Genomic DNA, 10396 nt, shown 5'->3' with positions numbered 1-10396 from the left:
CCCTAAGCAAACTATGTCAACATTTTTTTTCAAGAGACGTCTTCACAGTTTTCCACACTTGATTTTCCGAATTATACCTGTAGTTAAAAGCTTTGGCAAGTAAGCTAATTCGTTGACCTCCATTGAATCTTAAATAGGGTTTTAAAACGGGCAAATAAGTAAAGCACTCATAAAAATAATAGTAAACGATTTATAGGTCAGCTTGTCAAACTTCCAAAACACACTCGAATTTAGGAATATCATAGCAGAAGTGTCACTGTTTTTTCTCGCTAGATTAGAAACACTTCATTATGTTGATGTTTAGATATCTAGAACATCCAATATAAAAGACTTATGAGGGTGCAGAACGAAAAACATTTTCATCCGTGTTTTGACACTTAGTTTTTTTGCCAAATTCACATATGGCGGACGCCAGTGACCTCTGGCGGACACTCAATGATATGATATTTGGCCTGCACGCGCTAGAGCCATCTATCGGTAGGTCCGGTAGTTGAGCATCCCTCATTTCACTAAGGCCGGTATTACACTATCAAATTTCTTTGTCCAATATCTTTGTCAAAGATTTTTGATGGTGTAATAGGGACTTTGTCAAATGTCGTCCAATATTTGATCAAATCTAGGGCCTCGCTGTAGATTTGATCAAAGAAATCGCTTGTCTTCTGTTCGCTGCAATGTGGCACGTTACCTGGTTACCACCACATTGAGCGCTAGCATCGCTGCAGCGTTCTGTCGTCTGTAGTGTTTTTATAAACATTGCCGATAAATACAATTGCTGTGTGCTGACAACTACAAAATTAATAGAGATGTATGAAGCTGATGAAGCGCTTTACAACGCGAGGCACCCTGAATACAAAAATAGATTAAGAAGATTGGAGACTAGACCTGACCTGACCTAACCTAACATAACCCTCTCTTGCAGCAAGGAATCGGAGTGTTACAGTGAGCCTGTCTTCTGAAGATGTAGCAGTTCTTAAGTGAATATTGTGCTTTGTGAATTGAGGATACACTTCACTGAGCACATATAGAAATGTATGCTCATCCATTCTTAAGTCATTGATGTACGACTTGACGTCTTCCACTGTAAGCTCACGTAACAAGTTTTGTTGAATGCTTTTATCGTGTCGTCGTAAAACCCACGGCTTCACCCAGATTAGATTAGTTTTTCGTTCCAGATTCTAGCAGTGACTGATATAGCAAATGGGCGATCGAAAGAATTTGAAAAAGCAGTCTGGATATAAAAAAATTTTCACTTCCATGTCAGTGAGAGTGATTTTCGATGAACTAAAATGAAGATACAACAGGTTCACGTAATTTAAACGCCTTTAGAAATAGAATTAATGTTTGAAACAATTAAAAAAATTGTGATATTGAGGAGGGAGTAGTGATACTTTCGCGATTTTGATCTGCCTGCAGCTGTTGGGTAAGTCTCTGTTCATTTGTTTTACAGTTATTCCGTAATAATATGTGGAGCGATATGTTTGTTATTGGTTACAAACAAAAACAAATTAATAATAGTGTGGTAACGGGATTACTGTGTTGAGTCATGCACGATTTGAATTCAAAAAACGTTACCAAAGATCTGCAGTTTTTGTACATTTTAATTTATGGCTGTAAGTTGTTTTACATCACTAGTGTACCAATTTTGCTGTTAATCAAGGCCTGTGAACAAATAGTACAGTAACTTGAAGAATGAGCATGTAATGCGATGCAAGTATTTATAATCCTTGTTATTCGTTTATTTTTGAAACTACGTTAGGTACGTCACGTTACATTGAAAAATGAGTAAGCATTGGCAGACAGACAGGTGCTTTCAGTTTTGCCGTAATTGAAGCTCATAATATACATTTGAACTTCATCTCATTCATACCACTATTCTAACGCTTCTTCCACTGCCTTAATTTTGTACCCAGCGTAATTTTGTACCTAGATCAGACAAATTTGATTAAGTTTTGGACCTTGATGTCTCAGTTGTGTCAGATTTTTTGAACATCTGACAATACCCAGGTAGTTAACAAACACCGCGAATTCCAACAGCGTTTCCCAATGCTAGACTTTTTTCTTTAAAATCGTGAGAAACTGCGTGATTTTCCAAACCTTTTGGAAAATATTTCTGCATATAGCTCTATAACTATACTCTTGTCAATTGAAAGCACCTGAACTATGCGTTAATTACTGTGAGATTAAATTTTCCTTGCAAAAATTGATGAAAAAATCTATTTGAAAATCTCAAAAACACATTTTTTATTTTTCTAAGAAAAATGTATTGCTGCCGTATTTCTGTTTGCCTTTGATAAAATTTGAAGGTGAGGAGAGGATGAGTAGAAAGGGGAATTGATTTTTAAGTGTACAAGTCTACTGCACTACATTGATTTTTCTTAAGTTACAAGGGATCATCAATAATGAGGAGTGGAAGTTTTGGTGTAGCTTCTATTCTACTTTTAGATGATAGTTACGCTGTTATGTTATTGGAGAAATTTTTTGGAAATTTGTGGTAAGGTCTTATGAGACCAAACTGCTGAGGTCATGTTATTAAGGGGCATGAGACCAAACTGCTGAGGTCATGTTATTAAGGGGCAATCAGTTTTCTTATGATACAAGATGACTCACAAGTTCTCATAACCTATAATTTTGCTGCAAATTACTCATCTGTGCTTTGATGTATGAAATTCAGTGTTACCGGTGGACCGTCGGCCAATCCACAATGCGTCCTTCAGTTGCATACTGCAATGAGGATAATACTGAACTCGGATACATGTATTACACATAGACATTTTAGAATGCGTAAAATGCAACACAGTGATATTTAATGTTTTTCATTCAACAGCCTATCTTAAAATGGCAGCATTCACAAGACTTCAACAATAATGAAGCAGAATTCACTGTCTTCTCATAACAAATCGTAAAAGTGCTTATAGCATATTTATGGGCCAGTGACAACAGACTTTCTGCTAATGCGATGTCGATTTGAAAATGAAATTATGACGCACAAACAGCTGTGCAATAATAGCTCAAGAAACCATTGTCGGAATCTGTTTTGAACAAAGGAATACCGTCGGAACCAAGCGATTCAGAAATCATCCGAGGGACTTCCCTCTCTTATTCCAATGTGTGAATTTTAGGTTGCAATTAAGCCATATGCTGTGAATAATAAATCAGGTGCACAGACCATAGACCATTCCTAAACAGAAGACTTCTACAGAAAATGTGTCATTGAACCTCGATTGATTGCATCTGCTTGAACCAAGATGAGCCTACCATTTTTCAAAGTTAATGGTATGTTGCTTGCCAACATTCAAAGAAATTAAAAGTTAGTGTTCTGTGCCCAAAAGGATCAACTGCTTCATTGCTTTTCCTTATCTATATCTTGAAGTCTCTTACACATCTAAACTGGTTGTATTCTAGGGTAAGCCGAGCCCAGTACGGCCACTGGGAGAGTCTGTACTTTGATTTTTGATAAAGTATCATAATAACCACTTTGTTTGTTCGTGTTTACAATTTGTTGTAAAATCCAAACAAAAGGCATCTTACAAATGAGACTTCAGGTAACATAGCTCAAGTGACTGCTTTGTGTAATCTTATTTTATTCATTTTTATTCTCTTGTGGGATTAAAGGATTGCTTAAACCTTTCCAAACAAAATGCAAATGATGTTCATTAAAGTCATTGTTAGCCTTTGTTTCTACGGTGGGTAACTTTTATTACTTAAATACATCATCATATTCATACTATATATAGGATTGATAAACATGTAGTTCAGTTCTTAGTAAGACTAATACCATAGCTTTGCTTCTGGAGGAAAGTTGTTGGTTGGTCGATTTGGGAGAGGGGACCAAACAGTGAGGTTATCAGTCCTGAAGAAAAGTCATCATTTCCCGGCTTGTTACTTAAACAACTTAAAATGTACATAATAGAATGGTCTTAACATTGTATCTCAAATACCCTTGCTTTCTTTATCTTGAAATTTAACACATTGTATGTAAACAAAAGGACTGTTTTTGACACTTACCAAATATTTTTAAAAAAAAGAAAAAATTGAGAATCACTTTAGATTTCTAATCAAAGCTCAATGAAACCTAGACATTTACATTATTTATGTTGATGGTGATTGACAACTGTTTGAAATTAATTCGCTAAATAGTAATAACTTGGTACCATTGTATTAGGTACAGATGTTGTACCTTCTGGTGTTATATGAAAATATGTGCCAGACTGGGACTCGAACCCGGATTTCCCGCTTATCGCAAGGGGTCCTCTTACCATTAGGCTATCTGTTCACACCTCCTGGACCGATCCAAACACTGCGTTCCTATACTGTAGTCTTACTTTCATCACTGAATGCTTGCAGCTTAATTCTGTATGCCTGCATTAGTGGGAATAAGACTGTAGAGAATAAAGACCTATTCATTATAATCTAGGGCCTGCACCAATATGGAGTATTACGTTAATAATGATTAACAGCCGCTTGAATTCAGATCAAAATAAATTAACTGAATGTGAATTACTTGGTGTCAGCTATTTTAGGTACTAATGTTTTACCTGTGGGTAACATTTGAAAATTTGCACCGGACTGGGACTCGAACCCAGATACCTTGCTTATCGTGAGCGGTTGCCTTAGAATGGAGCTATCTGTGCACACCTCTTGGATCGACACAAACTTCTATACGTTATGTTGTCCTCATCCCGACACCATAGGTGCTGGTCGGTCTGGGAGGCAAGTACAGACAGCCTAATCCTGAGGTGAGCACATGTGATAAGTGGGAAAAACTGGGTTCGAGTCTCCGTCCGGCACAAATTATAACGTGACCATCTGGTAGGACATCCGTATTGTAACAACTGATGTCAAGTTGCTTGGATTTGGTGAATTTATTTCGATCTAAGTCATTTTCAGTTTCAGATTTCTAGCAACAGTAGTTTTGAAGTTTCATGGCAATCTCAAAAAATGCTTCTCTTGTTATTTGAAAAACAAATAACCTGTGCTTCAACAGAATATTACATTTATTAGGCCTACTTTTTGTTTACTCTGTGGGGATATACTTTAAATAAAAAATAATAAATACCTGACACTTTGATGTCAAAATCTTTTGGCTATTTGATATAAACTAGCCCACAGGTACCAGAAGCACAGATGATAATTTCCACATTATCCATATTGGTATCATATATCACGTTTAATAATGATTACGATAAGATATATAATAATAGTCCTAAGCCTCGATAGTACTAAGAAGAGGAATTGACATTTTGTATTAAATAGTCACAAGGGGACAAGATCACAATGAAGCAATGGACAGCACTAGATCTGCTGTTCCAAAAAGCTGACAAAACAGAATGGGGAAAAATAGCACTGTATTGCACCACATGATCAAATAGTGTTCACTCAGTGACAAACCCCATTGCAGTGTCCTTGCTAATCAGTGAAATTACATTTTCACCTGTCAGCCCCAAACACACACACACACACACACACATTAATTATATTTTGTGTAATGTAGAATGGAGTATATGGGAAGCGGTCTGTTATTTTCAGTAAACACAAAGTTTTTCATGCTCAAATTGTGAACATTCTTAGTGTGGTATCCACATTTGTAGTGTCTCCCAACTTATCTTCAACCACGTTGTTGCCATTTGACCTGACTTATATCCCTAGCCGTATTGCGTAGCAATCTCCCACCGCAACCAAGATTTCAGGTGAGAAACAGTGCCTTAGTGTTGGCAGTAATAACTCACATTTAGAAGGGTGCATAAACATTTTCAGGAAGCTGTTTCTAGGAGTTCTATGTGACACGGTGGGGGTGGGTGGGACTAGTGAATATAAAAGAGGGGGGGGACCCCAAAATCACTGGAATTTCTTTGTAGAAAGCATTTACTTTATTGTTTTTCAAACACAACCTTGACCTCCTTCTAAGTACACTCCATTAGCATTAATGCACTTGTTCAAATGTTCATTCCAGTGTTGGCAGTACCTTTTAAACTCGTCCTCTTTGTGAAGTGCTAATACCTTCGTGACACTGCGTCGTACGTCTTTGATATCGGCAGAAAACTTCCCTTTCGAGTCTCTTTTTATCCTCAGGAACAGGAAGAAGTCAGAGGGTGGTAAATCTGGCAAATAAGGCACGGGGTCAAGGTAGTCGTCTTTGCTGAGGACAAAAACTGGTGAACACTGAGAGCTGTGTGTGTGTGTTAGTGTTGACAAGATGCAGGGACCAATTACTGGAATCCCACAAAGTTGGACGTTTTCACACCAAACTCCTGTGCAGACTTTTCATAACTTCCATATAGAATTGGTGTTCACTGTATGGTCTTGAGGGACAAATTATGAGTGTGCAATCCGTTTGATGTAAAAAAAAAAAAAAAAAAATTGACAGTGTCTTCACGTTCGATTTCACTAGCCGAGCTTTTTCTGGACAATGTGGGCCAGTTAACTTCCATAGAATTGACTATTGCGTACTATCTGGATCATATCGATAGCACTGTTTCTCATCACCTGTGATGATTTTGTTGAAAAAGTTTAGATCGTCTTTGAATGTATCCTTCAGTTTGTGACAGGCTCAAACGTGATGATCCTTTTGATCTGTGGTGATAATTTTCAGCACAAACTTTGCTGCCTCTTTACACCTCCCCAAATCAACAGTCAAAATGCACTGAATTGAGCTCCAGGACAACCCTGGCATGTCCTCAAATTGGTCAGTTGCTTGCATAGATCTTTGTTAATCAGATCACGCATTTTGCTGACATTGTCCTCGCTTCGAGCAGTCGAAGGGCGATTGGAATGAGGCAGATCTTCAGTGGCCATTTCTCTGATTTTGAACTGAGAAAATTGTTTGTACACTTGAGTTTTACTGAGAGCATGTTGTTTGTGCGTTGTTTTAATCATCACATCTGTTTCCGTTACTTGTCAAGAACATAGCGGAAACAGCTATAATGATGCAAACAGCTCACAAACAACACGCTCTCCGTAAGATTCGAGTGGTTATGTGAATTTTGAAAATAAAATGAAAATGATAGTAATGATGATGAAAATAATAAGAAATGATAATAGCAAGAAAAAAAATGCATATGTTTACCTTATGTATCAGGAACGTGTGCCTTTTAAAAAGCAGACATAATTAACATGAAAGTTTAAGTAAAAGGAATTGAAGAAAATATGTTTAAGGTCAGAAACTGATTATTTTCCTTGACTTCAGTAAGTGTGGTAAAACTGTAATAAGCCTGATCATAGACTATTTGTACTGACATTGTTTCACTACTTCTGTGGACTACACTGCAAAGAGAGCCAATTAGCTGTTAGCATGTCTTGCTTAATCATTAATCTTTTAGTTAAACCAGGTTAAGCAATTAATGTAACTACGTGAAGTAAGTTAAATTAACCTCCCCTGAAAATCCATACCAATTAATATTACTGCCACCCAGTATAAAACAGTATAAACCCAGTTTTGTCACGTAGCAGATGAAATATACAAAACCCATTTTAACTTATACAACATAAGAACTTCTTATGTAATTTGTTGTTGGAGAGACCTAATCATTTATTCACATAAAAACCTTAATCTACACTTGTTAAGGCACCAACATCAGTAAATAATAACTTACCTCTCATAGAAGACTTAGAGGATGTTCCTTTTCTTCAAGCATTTTGATTACTGTTAGCATTACCATTTCTGGAGGACTCTCCCTTCTGAGCAATTCCAGCCAAAAACTAGCCAGTGTCTGTAGCAGGGGAAAAAGGAAAAGAATTGTGTCTCTGCAGAGAGAAAAGGGTTTAATTACTATTAGATACATGGGTAAATCAATTGTTATCCACAATTTAGTTATATTTTGGTTTATTTTGGTAGTACTGTCATTTTACGTTGATGACGCATACTTTGTTCATTGGATGCTCTGCTGTCTATTTGCACCAAAGAAGAGCAACGTTCAGTGATGCTTTTATTGTGGTCAGAAGGCATATCGGGCCGAAATTCATTGAAGACTTTCAGTACAGTACAGGAATAGTGTTTTGCCACAACGGAGTGTCTAGGAATGGATTGAAAAAATTCTGAAATGGTCGCACAAGTGTTACACACGATGAAGGAGCCGAACTACCGTTTACCGCCACAAATGAAGAAACCACTGAGCATTCATGTGAAATGATTCTTTTAGATAGACGATTAACTATTGATGAAGTGGCACATCGTCTGCAAATTAGTCACAGTTCTGCCTATGTAATCATCCACAACAGACTTGTGTTTCATAAAGTTTGTGCAAGATATGGGTCCCAAATTAACTCACACAGTTGCCTAAACGAATGCGGTTGGACACCTGCAAAAAATATTTGGATTGCTATGGTAATGAAGGGAACAACTTCTTAGACAAGATCATTATTGGTGACAAAACATGGATCCATCATTACAAGCCAGAAAGTAAACAGCAGAGTGTGGAATGGAAACAACCAAATTCGCCATGCAAGAAAAAGTTCAAGAGACAACCGTCTGCAGGAAAACTGATGCTTACTGTTTTTTTCGACGCGCAAGGCCCAATACTGGAACATTATGGGGAAAGGGGCACAACAATAAACAATGTACATTATAGTGAGATGTTTACTGCCAGGCTAAAGCCTGCAGTTCGAAGCAAATGCCCAAATGCTGAGGATTGCTGTCAAAAGGTGTTGTGTTGTTGCACGACAAAACCCTTCTGAATACTGCTGCCCACACTGCTGAAACGCTCCAGAAACTCAAATTTGAAGTACTGGATCATCCTCCATATAATCCTGATCTTGCCCGTTCTGACTATCACTTGTTTGGTCCAATCTAACAGGCATTAAGGGGCTGTCGATTTGCCTCGGATTAAGCAGTGAAAGAAGCGGTTCATTCCCGGTTCACAGCTCAACTGAGAACCTTCTTTTATGAGGGAATCAGGAGGCTTATACAACGATGGACCAAGTGTGTTGAAACGCAAGGAGGCTATGTCGAAAAATGATGTTCTTGTTAAGTTTCCTGTTTGATTACAATAAAATTTTATAACTACTTTGTGTATAATAATTGACTTACCCTCGTAGGTTCTTCCTTGTAGCAAGGGGAGAAAGATTTCGCACTACATTAATCTACACCATGTAGGTGATCACCCCCTCCCTCTTTTTTTTAATGAAAAGAAGGAAGAAGAAACATTACTTGACCTCAATACTAATTTTAACATTCATTATGAATTTTTACATCATTTGGTTCATCATAATAGACCCTAACAAATGGTACCTCCTAACCAGGGCACAAAGTCCTCAGGCCACCATCCAGTCACACTTATACAGGGTGTAAATGATAGAAGTTGCCATAATTATACAGCACGTACAAGTCATTGTACTTGACAAAAAAAAATCTATTGAGATATCACTGTATCACATTCTTTATTTTTGTACTCCTAAAAGGCAGATATTTGTGGGTTTGATAGTTGATGCACTTCTGTTTACATTGTCATCTGACGGCATACAGCGTTTCTTGTCTATTACAGACATTGACACAGTAGTCAGAGAAAGGTAATGGATGAACCAGAGCATTGGACGTGTACAAGAATGCTGCGTGGTGTCTAGGTATTAAAATACTACAATGGTACTAATAGTACAAAATGAACCAATTATAATTTGTTGTGCATTAATTACAATCAACTGTTTTCTCTTTTTACAATAAAACTGCAATGAAAATTAAATTGAGGTTGTTTCCCTTTGCTACAAAAGTACTGTAATGAAACCCACATTACATTGTTTAGTGTTACACCAGTGTTCAAAACGCCCGCCATTCATTTCAACACATGCTTCATGATGGCGAACCCAGTCTTGTCACACTCATTCACACGTGTGCTCATTTGCCTTCACGGTATTGGCAGCATCGAATATCCTCTGTGTAAGTTCATCCACACTATTTACTTTCTGGACATAAGTAATTCCCTTCATAGGGCCCGAAAAGTAAAAAAATCCAGTGGATTTAAATCAGGACTGCATGCTGGCCATCAATGTGCACAAAAACATCCTGTCCATTGTCCTAGCAATCGTCCATTCAAAACCTCCATACTGTGTGACCAGTGTGGGGTGGAGCACCACCATGGAGGAACCATGTGTTGTGACATATGGCTAATGGAACATTTTCCAATGAAGTTGTTAGCAATGTCTCCTCTAGATAGTTTCGGTAATTGTTAGGAATCCATCATGCAGGTAAAACGTAAGGTCTAATAATTAAATCATCGATTATACCTGCCCGTACATTTACAGAAAAGTGGTACTGAAAATGTCTTGCTACTACTTGGCATGGACTGTGTTCATTCCTCGTGTGCACGTTATGAAAATTAGTTATTCTGTCGTGAGTCAAACACGGTTCAATCTGTGATGAGTATTTTGTTTACCATGCGATCTGTTGTTGCCTACCTGTTTCCAATTC

At 37.5% G+C, this 10396-nt stretch overlaps 1 long non-coding RNA gene across 1 annotated transcript in view; it reads left to right on the top strand.

Annotated features, from left to right (window-relative positions):
• Positions 1–921: 921 nt before the first annotated feature.
• The window catches only part of LOC126213395 (uncharacterized), a 69099-nt gene continuing 59624 nt past the window's right edge, over positions 922–10396 (top strand). The window contains exons 1-2 of the long non-coding RNA XR_007541157.1: positions 922–1080; positions 1173–1420. This is a non-coding gene — a long non-coding RNA (uncharacterized LOC126213395). The remainder of the gene's footprint in view (positions 1081–1172; positions 1421–10396) is intronic.

Source organism: Schistocerca nitens, chromosome 11, assembly GCF_023898315.1.
Source record: "Schistocerca nitens isolate TAMUIC-IGC-003100 chromosome 11, iqSchNite1.1, whole genome shotgun sequence".
Classification (NCBI taxonomy): Eukaryota; Metazoa; Arthropoda; class Insecta; order Orthoptera; family Acrididae; genus Schistocerca; species Schistocerca nitens.
This window is presented reverse-complemented; position numbering and strand designations above follow the sequence as displayed.